This window comes from Miniopterus schreibersii, assembly GCF_964146895.1.
Source record: "Miniopterus schreibersii genome assembly, chromosome: 18".
Classification (NCBI taxonomy): Eukaryota; Metazoa; Chordata; class Mammalia; order Chiroptera; family Miniopteridae; genus Miniopterus; species Miniopterus schreibersii.
In genome coordinates this window covers 25,336,137-25,348,404 of record NC_138121.1, presented here as the reverse complement: position 1 = coordinate 25,348,404, position 12,268 = coordinate 25,336,137, and positions in this window count along the sequence as shown.

Genomic DNA, 12,268 nt, shown 5'->3' with positions numbered 1-12,268 from the left:
GTCATTTATTATAGCAGCCATAGGAAACTTATATACATACCTTCCAAGGTTTGCTTTGTTTGCTCCCAAAGGAAATGCAATGGGGAAAGTATGTTTTGTATCAAACTCTGGTCTTTATTAATAAGAATAGCAAATACTTGATACTGTACGTGCTAGGTGCCAGACATTATCCTGTGCACTTCACATAAACTCATTCCTTCGACCCTCACAGCAACTCTGAGAGGTACATTCTATTTTTATCTGCATTTTTACTGATAGTAAACTGAGGCACAGAGAGGTTAAGTAACTTGTCCAAGGTTGCCCAGGCAGTCTAATTCCATAGTCCATGTAACACACTGCCATGCTTGTGACTGGTTACTCAAAGGTCAGTTTCTTTCTGGTAAGCCCACAGTCCTTTTAGATATGTGGTGGGTATAACCATGGGACAACTGTGTTGAGGGGAGCGAGCTTGTGTTTTTGTAGAGCAAACAAGCTTCTGTATCAGGCAGGAAAGGGTCGGAATGAAGGTTCTGTGGCTTATTAACTGTGAGACTCCAGGCAAGTTACTTAACCTCTCTGAGATTTAGTTTCCTCACCAGAAACAAACAAAACCACACAACTCCACCTCAAAGGGCTGGCATTTTGGTGGCACGAGGGAAAGCATGAGAAATATATTCCATTCTTGCCCCTTCCTGGTTCTGCAATGCAAAGTGGTAGGTAAGTGGTTGAGAGAGAGACACTGAGTTTTCGTTCCTGCGTTCAAATCCGAGAGTCACCACTTGCTCACTGTAAATGGGTGCAGTGCTGACAGTAACCCTCCCTTCTGAAGGCGGCGGGAGGAGCTGTAGATGGCTCCAGTGACATCCCCAAAGCTTCCCCATTACACACTTCTCCACCCTCCGAGCCTAAGCCAACTCCTTGCCTACCCTTTCAGCTTAGGTTTCTCTGGTGAAACCAACATTTCTCATTACATCTCCTCTTCCCAGGAGGCACCGGCAGGTGGCTGATTCCCAAGTCACCGGCACAGGCTGCAGGCAGCGAGAGCTCTCTGCTCCATGCTGTCCTCCAGGGCATGGCCATGGAGATGGAGGCCAAGTACTGTCACCACGGGACAGGGACAGGACACTAGTCGGCTGACTCAATGTCAATTCTGACAGACACAGGGCAAAACGAAACAGATCTGCTCCTTGAGGTGAGGCTGTAGGCTTTTCCAAAATGGGATGAGAAATGGCAGGAGTAAAAAGCAAAGCGAGCAAACGAACGGTAGCGGGCTTTCTCTTTTCTCGATGATATCCTGTGTGTTTTCAGGGCTGCCTTACACAAGGCCATCGGTTCAGCCCCAGGACTGGTGGTGGCCAGCCACTGAAGGCATCGTTCTGGAATTCTAAACCACTGCATCACTCTCTTGCTCGACACTTGTCAACCCCCTCTGTCACCCTAAGTAGAGTTCTCAGCGGTGGTTTGAAGCTACAGCATTTTGGGTTTGGGGAGGTTGTGAGTTGTGTCCCAAATAACTTGTTACTCTTAAAAGTTAAAATATGGCTGTTTGCAGATGATTTAAAACTTTTAAAATGAGAAATATCTGATTTTTTTAATTAGAAATTTAAAAATTAGAAATATGTATTTTTACACCAGCACAAACTGTAAACAGCCCAGATGTCCACACCTAACAGAGAACGATGAAAGTAACAGGAAAGAATAACTGTGGCATAATCATACGATGGGACCTACTACTCAGCACTAAGGAACGAGTTACTGATGCAAGCGACAGCACTGATGACTCTAATAAACGCAATAATGAGCCAAAGAAACCAGACACCACGGCTGTGCACTGTATGCTCCATTTATATGAAATGACAGGTGAGGGACAAATCACCTATGGCAATAAAAGAACAGTGCTTACCTCTGGGGGCGGGGTGTATTCACTGGGAAGGGAGCCTCCCGGGGTGTCGGGAAGGTTCTGTATTTTTATCTGAGAGGCTTACACAGATGTCTATCTCTGTGAAAACCATGGCATGGACCTGTAAGGTCTGCGCACTGTAGCCCCACAAAAACGGTGGGTTTGAAGTCGTCCACATGGTAATCATCCCAAAGCTCCCACTTGCATTCTGAAAAGCTTCTAGGGAGTAAGAAGGGGTGAAGCTAGAATTAGTGTGTTTGGAGTCGCACGAAAGTGGAGTGTCCACAGAGGCTGCACTGACTGTGGGAATACTGTCCGTCCATCTGTTAAACAGCTGGAACCCTTGACCTGGAGGAAACGGTGACTTCACAAAGCCCAGTGGGATCGGGCCCCTTCTTACCCCTGCAACTCTTACTTTCAGCTCCCTGAACACCCCCCGCGGTTTCTGGCCTCCGGAACTGAGCGAGAATGTTTCTGTTGCTGTAAACCACCAGGTTGTGGTCACTTGTTCCGGCAGCTGTAGGGAACTCGCACAGTTGTTCTGATGATTGCTGTTGTTATTTTCCATCTCTCTCCCTTCTCTTTTTCCTGTCCACCTTCATGAAGAGAGAGACCCATACGAAAAAGGCAAATGAAAATGGATGAGAGACTCAAATGTAAGACCTGAAACTTGATCTCCTAGAAGAAAACAGGGGAAAAGCTTCTCGACAGTGGTCTTAGCAATGATTTCATGGATACGAGACCAAAAGAGCAGGCCAAAAAGCAAAAATAAACAAGTGGGACTACATCAAACTGAAAAGGTTCTGCACAGCAGAGAAACAATCAACAGAGTGAAAAGTGAACCTGGGGAATGGGCGAAAATATCTGCAAACCATATGTCAGACAAGGAGTTAATATCCAAAATATATAAGAAACTCCTACAACTCAATAGCAAAAAACCCTAAATAACCTGATTTTTAAAATGATCAAAGGACTTGAATAGACATTTCTCCAAAGAAGACATATGAATGACCAAAAGTTATATGAAAAAGTGCTCAACATCACTAGTTATCAGAGAAATACAAGTCAAAACCACAATGAGATACCACCTCACACACTTCGGATGGCTATTATAGAAAAGACCAGAGTTGTTAACAAGTGTCAGTGAGGGTGTGAAGAAACTGGAACCCTTTTGCACTGTCGGTGGGAATGCGGCTGCTATGGAAAATAGGAAACTTCCTTAAAAAATTAAAAATAAAACTATCATATGATCTACCAATCTCACTTCTGGGTATGTTTCCAAAAAAAATTGAAATTAGGATCTCAAAGAGATATCTGCACTCCTATGTTCATTGCAGCTGTATTCATAATAGCCAAGATATGAAAAGAACCCGAATGTCCGTGTTGGTGTGTATGTACAATTAAATATTACTCAGCCTTAAACGAGAAGGAAATCCTTCCATTTGCAGCAACATGGATGGGCCTGGAGGACATTATGCTAAGTTAAACAAACCAGACACAGAAAGACAAATACTGCCTGGTTCCATGATAGGAGCTACTTAAAATAATCAAGCTGATAGAAGCAGACAATAGGCTGATGGTTGCCAGAAAATGAGAAGAGGAAATGAGACGACGACTTAAAGTTTCAGTTTTGCAAGATGAGTTTTAGAGATGTGCTTGCTGTACAACATCGTGCCCATAGTTAGAACAGCGTACTGCGCACTTCAAAATTTGTTAAGAGGGTAGGCCTCATGTTAAGTGTTCTTAAAACAAAAAGGAAACAATGAAAACAAAATAAAACCAAAACAAACAAGCAAACAATAAAAAAACCAAAGGGACACAAGCAAGTACTTGAGGTGGTGGATATGTTTATTACCTTGATTGTGATGGTTTCATTGCTGTATGCATATGTCCAAACTCATCAAATTGTATGCACTAAATATGTACAGTTTTTATATATATCAATGATACTTCAATGAAGCTGAGAAAATACAGATTTCCTGAGCTTGAAAATCTCCTAACTTTTGCTGCATCATTTTAGAATTCAGTGAAAATTTCCTGGGGAGGTTCACATGCTTCAGAATAATGGACAGAAGGAGGCGGTGGTCAAGGGGGCTTTAAATGTGTATCTGTGCCCTACTTTACACTTACTCTAAATCTTAGGAGACGGGCACAGGATATAAAAATCTCTATTAAGAAAAAACAGCACCTTGGAAAGGGGGGTGGAGGGAGGTAGAAGACAGTATGGGGGTATAAATGCTGATGGAAGGAGACCTGGTTTGGGGTGGTAAACACAGTACAATATACATATTATAGAATTTCACACCTGAAACCTATATAATCTTATTAACCAATAAATTCAATTAAAAACAAAACAACAAAAAACAGCACCTCAAAAGATTCTTAACACGTGGAAATTTAAGAGCCACCCATTTGGATGCAAAATGCATCTCCTATTCAATTTTTATTAATAAATACTGTAGCAAAACCTACAAGTTCCAGCAGAGGAGGATGTTGCTGCATGACAGAAAAGGTCTTTGGCTGGAAAATGAGATTTGACAAGCCTCACTTTCTAGAACAAGAAAATGAAAATGTTTCCTTTGAAAGGATGTCCACCTATGAAAGGGTTTCTCCACCACACACTGTCTTAAGAGATCTCAGAAGAGAACTGAGGCACTTTGTAGGACAAATACAGGCCAATTTTGTTCATGTTCCAAGAATTTGGAAGACTGTCAAAGCACAATGCTGTAAAATTAGGAAGATCTTTGTTTTTAAGGAAATTATTTTGACACCCATTGCCATGTCAAGTGTTTCATTCTAAGTTGACTGACTGTTTTGAGGAAGCTGTGAATGAAAGAAACTGTGTTTCTCAATCCCTAGATGAACCCAGGAATCCAGAAACCGTAGCAAAATGGCATTCACTCTTCGACTCAATTTGCTGTCACTTTTCTGCATCTTTATGGCTGAGGCTTGTTCCCTGCATGAAGAATTGCATGGACAGATATTCTAACTGGAAGAGGGAAAGAAACAGCAGTAGCCTTGTGCAAGCAATTTATATATTGTAGCCTTTAGCTCTTCCAGCCACTCTGCAAAGTCTGGCTTAGTTTCTCAGTTTTAAGGAGAGGAGAGCTCAGGATCAGAGAGGCTAGGAAAATTGCCCAGATCATTCAGGGACTGAGCACATGCCTGAATCGTGATCTGAACCTTGGTCTAGCTGACCCAGTAGAAAGCAAAATAAATCATCATCCCAACCTTACCTAAACAAGAGGTGGTTTATTACTTTTAATCAAAAGGGCAGAAATGTGACAAAAGAACTATCACATGCGTTAGTTGAAGAGAAGGTCACGTGCCCCTCAATGCACAGCTCACCTCTAAAGATGTCCACATGCTACTCCACAGAACCTGTGAATGTTTCCTTACATGAAAAAGGGGACTTTGCAGATGTGGTTGAATTAAGGACCTTGAGATGGGGAGATGACCCTGGGTTAACCAGGTGTGCCCAGTGTCATTACAGGGTTCTCATAAACAGGAGGTAAGAGACTCAAAGTCAGAGGAGGAGATGTGGTGATGGAAGCAGTGTCGAGATCAAGATCGGGGGGAGGGGATGGAGTCACTTCTCAAAGCTGAAAAAAGGAAGGAAGTGATTCTTTCCTGAAGCCTCCAGAAGAAACCCAGCCCTGCTGACACCTTGATTTTAGCCCAGTGAGACCCGTTTTGGACTTCTGACCTCCAGAATTGTAAAACAACAGTTACGTGTTGTTTTAAGCCACTAAGGTTATGATAATTTGTCTCAGCAGCCATAGGAAATTGACACGGTCTCCAAACATTTTTGATCATACACACCCATCGGTAAAAAAAATTTGTACTGCACAGATGTATCCTGTATATTATAAGCAAATAAAAACATAAAAGTTTAAAAGGATAAAATAGGACATAAAAATATTTCAAAATGCATTTTTAAGGTTAAATGTATCAACAGTACAAAATTCTTTTGGTTATCATTAAAATTATTTGTATTATTAATTTTTTAAATTAGAGTGAAAGATTGAATATGCTTCATTACATTTTAAACTCTCTAATCTTTTTGTTGTTGTTAATCCTCACTGAAGATATTTTTCCCATTGCTTTTGAGAGAGTGGAAGGGATGGAAGGGGGGGAACGGGGGGGGGAGAGAGAGAGAGAGAGAGAGAGAGAGAGAGAGAGAGAGAGAGAGATATGGAGGGAGAGAAATAGGGAGGGAGGGAGGGAGGCAGGGAGGGAGGGAGGGAAACATCGATGTGAGAGAGACACATTGACTGGTTGCCTCCCACATATGCCCCGACCAGGGCCAGGGATTGAACCTGCAATCCAGGTACATGCCCTTGACTGGGGATCAAACCCGTGACCCTTTGGTTTGCAGGCTGACACTCTAACTACTGAGCCAAACTGGCCAGGGCACTTTAACACTTTTTGATATCACAATTTAAGGACCTGATTCTAAGGTTCAGTAGATTTTAATAGATCATTTGAAAGACTATCATAACTTAAAAATATTCCACACAAAGATTCGTGGATCTGTTGCAGGAGGAATTAATGGGCCAGATTTCCCAGACACGAGTGGGAGTGATGTTCCTGGGGTACTGCTAAAATAAGCATTTTCAGAAGCCCCCATAGGAAGATGGGATGTGGAAAAAGCTTCATTGGCATGGTTACACACCTCATGTTCCAAAGTCCCATTTCCCCCAAGCTGGTCCTGAAAGAGGGGCAGCTGGGAGTCCAGCAGAGCCAAAAGGAGGGCCAGTGTCCAGGGCCTCCGCTCCACGTTGCAGCTGGGTGTGACTCAGCATCCCAGCTCATTAAAGCCATCAGTCCATGTGTGGAGTCCAACATGGCCACGCACCGCGTGGCGCAGGGGAGCACAGCCCCACGCAGCAGGAGTCCCAAGAGGGCCTGGTGGCTGTGAGTGTGGGGGGTAGGGAGAGACAGCAAGCCAACTTCCTTTGGTTGGAAGTTTATTCGGGTTTTGCATGCTTGCAGTGGCCATGCTCATCCTGGCCACTGATTTGTTCCCAGGTATGACAGACAGGTAGGCACCTTCCATCACTCAGACCTTACTGGACATGGGTCTATTGTCCAGTCCCTTTCCCCATCGATTAGTGCGGAACAGAGTTGGAGAATGTTAAATGCAGCTTTCGGCAAAGCTGTATAAATGGCATGCCTATATCTAGTCTTTCCTTTCCTTCTTTCCTGTTAAATAATAACCAGGTTATTACAACAGCATCAGATCTTTATGTAAGATGATGATGATGTTTATTTTTCAATCCCAATCACCAATTATGCAAAAATTTCTGTTGGCATCTGGCTAGTAAATTTCCTGATCTTGATGTTGTTATTGAAAACTAATTGAAAGGTACTTACTTCGATATTTTTAACAAGTGAATTCAAAAGCCAATAAAACTTTTTGAGAAATTTTATAAATAATTAGAATGATTTATTTCCAAGCTCTTTTGGCACACAGCTATAAGCACTTTTATAGATGATATATTAAAGTGTTTTGGTTTTTTGCAAAAAAAAGCAACATGGTGAAAAATTTCCCCATAGGAGTTTCTTTAGAAGAGCAACCCCATTCTCATCTGTATTAATAATAGAATCTTAATTCTGTTCCATTTTTCTGGTCTGTGTGTCTGCTTTTCTGCCAATATCATGCTGTTTTTTGTTTGTTTTTTGTTAATCCTCACTTGAGGATATTTTTTCCATTGATTTTTTTTTCTGGTGCATGGGACAACATTCCAACCAAGCCATACCTGCCAGGGCCATTGATTTTTTCTTTTTTTAGAATGGGGTGGGGGAGAGAAAGAGAGAGAGAGAGACATCTATTGGCTGCCTCCTGCATGCGCCTTGACCAGAGCTGGGGAATGAACCTGCAACCCAGGTACATGCCCTTGACTGGGAATCGAAACCATGACCCGTCAGTGTGCTCCACCACTGAGCCACCCTGGCCAGAGCAGTATCATGCTGTTCTGATTATTGTTGCTTTGTAGTATAATTTGAAGTCAGGGAGTGTGACACCTTCAGCTTCATTCTTTTTTCTCAGTATTGCTTTGGCTATTTGGGGTCTTTTGTGGTTCCATACAATTCTGATAATTTTTTGTTCTATTTCTTTTTTAAAAAGCCATTAGGATTCTGATGGGAATGGCATTAAATCTGTATATTGCTTTGGGTAATATGGTCATTTGAACTATATTAATTCTTTCCATTTATTTGTATTTTCTTCAGTTTCTTTTAACAATGTCTTGCAGTCTTCGGAGTATAGGTCCTTCACATCCTTTGTTACATTTAACATGGATGGATCTTGAGAATATCATGCTAAGAAAAATAAGTCAGATCAAGAACCATATAATTTCACTCATATGTGGGATCTAAAACTCAAAGCAGCAAATGAACAAACAAGACAGAGAAAAACTCATAAACGCAGATAACAGTATGGTGGTTACCAAAGGGAAGGGGGGAAGGAGGTAGCAGAGGGTGAAAGGGGCCAGATATGTGGTGGTGACAGAAGGAGATCTCACTTTGGGTGGTAAACATACAATGCAATATACAGACAATGTACTATAGAATTGTACGCTTGAAACCTATAGAATTTTATTAACCAATATCTTCCCAATAAAGTTAATTTAAAAAAACTTTAAAAAGAATGGCATCTTTAGGTGCCAGGTTGATACATCTACTCTTTTGAAATTATTTGCTGCATTATATATTCTTCAGAGCTACCTATCATGACAGAAAATCTCAGAAAATTTACACATTTGTCATTTTGTTTTTTAAAAAGTGTTATACTTTTAAGTTCCGCAACCCTTCTATGGCCTCTGGCACAGGTACTCCGCGTCTGTAAGGTTGCTCCCCGCTTGCTGTGAGCTCTGAGTTTCAGGGTGATTGCGCCAGCGCCCTCTAGTGGCACTGATGCACGGTGCACTTCTGACTTCAATTTCTTTTCCTCTCCTTTGCCTCTCTTCCCTGTCTCCTTTGTTGACCTTGAGCAGAGATGATTGGGTAAAACATACCTCTCAGTTCATACCACACCATCATCATTGGCCTGCCCAAGATCTCTCATTAAAAAAAAAAATTACCCCCTGTATCCCCCACAGGTCATGGCCACTTCTCTAGTCCACCAAGAAATTCTCCTGCGTTTAATGTGAGGTTTGGGGTATGTGCCCTTGAAAAATATATCTTGTTGCTGTGTGTGATGTGTTTTTAATGTACATAAATGGTATTCTATCTCATTACTTCTCCACTGAGCATCTGTTTTTAAATTCATTCATACCGCTGTGCGTGCATCTAAACTATCCCTTCTAACTCCAGGCCCCGGTAGGAAACCTGTATTTTCTCTCTCCCCCTCGATGGACATCCAGCTTGCCTCTGACTCCTGGCCACCATAACAAAATAATACTTTGGCCACCTCTGTACCCGCCCTTTATAAAGCTGTATGAGCCCTTCTCTGAAATACAGACCCCGAGGAGCGCCGCTGGGTCTCCGGGCATGTGCAGCCTGAGCGCTGGTTCCTCCTGCCCAGGACAGCTGTGCCATCCTCTCCTGCCCACGGGACAGGAGCCGGTGCCCGCAGCCTCACCAACACCGGCACTGCCGAGCCTTCCAGTTCAGTCGGACACATATAAAATGCTCCCTCATTGTTTTGATTCGAACATCTTTACAGATGCTTGTGAGCTTTTCGGGTTTCCTCTTTCACAAGTTGCCTGTTGATGCCTTTTGTCCTTTTCCCACTGGGATTACTCTCTGTTCCTACTGATTTTCGGGGTTCCTGTGAACAGTCTGTGACTGTGCTGTCCAGTATGGTTGCTCCTAAGCACATCTGGCTACCAAGTGCTTGAAATGTGGCTGGTCCCGCCTGAAATGCGCTGAAGAGTGTAAAATACACTTAGAATTTAGAAGGCTCAGTATGAAAAGCAGAAAGTAAAATTTGCATTAATAATTTTTTAACTAACTGCATGTCAAAGTGGTAATTCTGGATAGATCAGGTTAAATAATATATATTATCAAAATTAATTTGTTTATTTTTAAAAGTGGCTGCTAGAAAATTTAAAATTGCATAAGTGGCTTGCATTGTATTTCTAGGGAAAAGTCTGGGCTAGATATTAAGCCTTTGCCCATCTGAAACACTATAAATGCCTTCTCCCACCCTGTCCCCCTTTTTAAAGCAACTTTATTCATGGTGTCCTTTATTTCTGAAAAAGCCTTCATTTTGATGTAGTCAAATTCGCTTTGTTGCTTTGTGGTTGATGCTCTGAAATGTGTTTTGAGAATTTCTTCCTCTGTCCTGGCTCACAAAGATATTTTCCTAAATTTCTCCTATTAGCTTTATAGTTTCATCTTCTACTTTTAACTCTTTAATTCATTGGAGGCCACTTTTATGTAAAGTGTTATGTGGAAATCTTGTCTTAGTGGGGTTTCCTTAGGTCATCTATTAAACAATCTACTTTTCCCCACTAATCTGTGGTGCTACCTTTATTGTATGTGAAATTTTTACACACACACACATCTGAGCTCTCTCTTCTATTCCATCACTAGTTATACTTAGCTTTTCCATAAAATATTCTTTTAAAAAATTTTTTAATTGCCCTAGCTGGTTTTGCTCTTAAAGCATCAGCCCACGGACTGAAGGGTCTCAGGTTTGATTCCAGCCAAGACCATGTACCTCCGTTATGGGCTCGATCCCTGGCCCTGGTTGGGGCATGTAAAGGAGGCAACCAATCGATGTCTCTCTCTCACATTGATGTTTCTCTCTCTCTCTCTCTTTCTCCCCCTTCTACTCTCTCTGAAAAGCAACGGAAAAATATCCTCAAGTGTGGATTAAAAAAAAAAAAAATTTTTTTAAATTGATTTTTAGGGAGAGAGGAAGGGAGGAGAAACATTGATATGAGAGGGGACCACCAATTGGCTGCCTCCTACATGTGCCCCAGAATGTGTCCTAGCCAGGAGTCAAACTAGCAACCTTTTGGTGCATGGGACGGTGCTCAACCAACTGAGCCACACTGGCCAGCGCCATAAAATATTCTTTTAAAAGAAGTAATATACTATTGAGAATATATATGCCCTGGTACATTTTTCATTTAATGACTTACAAAAAGTGGCCTGTTGTGTATTTCTTTTTTGAAACAAAATCTAACAAATACTATTAACTACAAGTTTAAAAAATACATATCTGTGCTCTCATTCAATTGTATAGAAAACTCCCACACAAGATACATTTAATTCTAGTTTGTTCAGATCTTCAGTGTTTTCTATGCCTTTTGCAATGGCAATGCTGACAAAAGGATGGATTTTACTTTCTGCACTTTTCTTTATATTATTTTACCCATTTCTACCACAGCAGCAGAACAAGCATTTCCCCAACGGCATGTGTCAGTTTTGCCTTTTACTAAGAAATCTCAAAAGAGACTTTTGTATATTTATAATGACATGCAGTAAAATTTTATAAAGTACTAGACCGAGTATTGTCTGATTTTACATATTACTGAAAAAAATTGGGGGGGCTTGTCTTCATGTCCTGAATGTTTGGCTTTTCAAGGTCTTGTTAATCCTCACGGCTTTGATGCTCACCAGCTAACAGCTACTGGTGTTAACAGCGGGTACACTGAGAAAGGGGTGTGCTTTCCTGACCCAGTGTCCACTCCTCCTTCCCGCCATCACGCCTTGATTTTATTTGGAGTAATCACCCCCTTTTACTCTCAGCAGGTGTTTTTGTGCAACTGACACCAGTCAATGTGATCCAGAGGTGAGCACATGACCCAGGCCAGGTCAGTGAGACTCACTTCTAGGGTTTTATTGGAATATTAGGAAAGAGAAGCTCCCTTTCCCCTGGGGTTGCTAAACCTGAGCCTGGGGTTGTAAGCCTGCACCACCAGGGAAGGCAGTGTGCCTAAAAACACAGGAGGCCTGATACCCTAGTTTGAGTTCCCTCTTCAGCCTGCCTACCTTCCATGATGTGAGCCAAAAAATGCTCCCCTTTTTTGTTTACGGCTATTTGGGTTATTTATGGTCATTTTCAAATTTAAAAAAATCTGAGGAGCCACTACACATGTTCTTTGTTTTCAAGGTTGTTTTCTTGTTTATAAAGATCTCCAGGACAGAGTGACTGCATCAGCTGAGGCTTTCTTGTGGGTTATCGATTACCTGCAGGCTTCTAGGTGACATGACTGGAAAGGCCCTTCACACAGGCTGCTCTCTAAGCCTGAGCTGATGGCATCAAACGGGAGTTCACTAGCTTCATGCCCCCTCCCAAACTACGGTAATTAAGTGTATTAATGGTTAAAAATACTTATTGTATACTTGAAATGTGCTAAGAGGGTAGAATTTGTGTTCTTGACACACACACAAAGAAAATGGCAACTTTGTGCGGTGATGGATATGTTAATT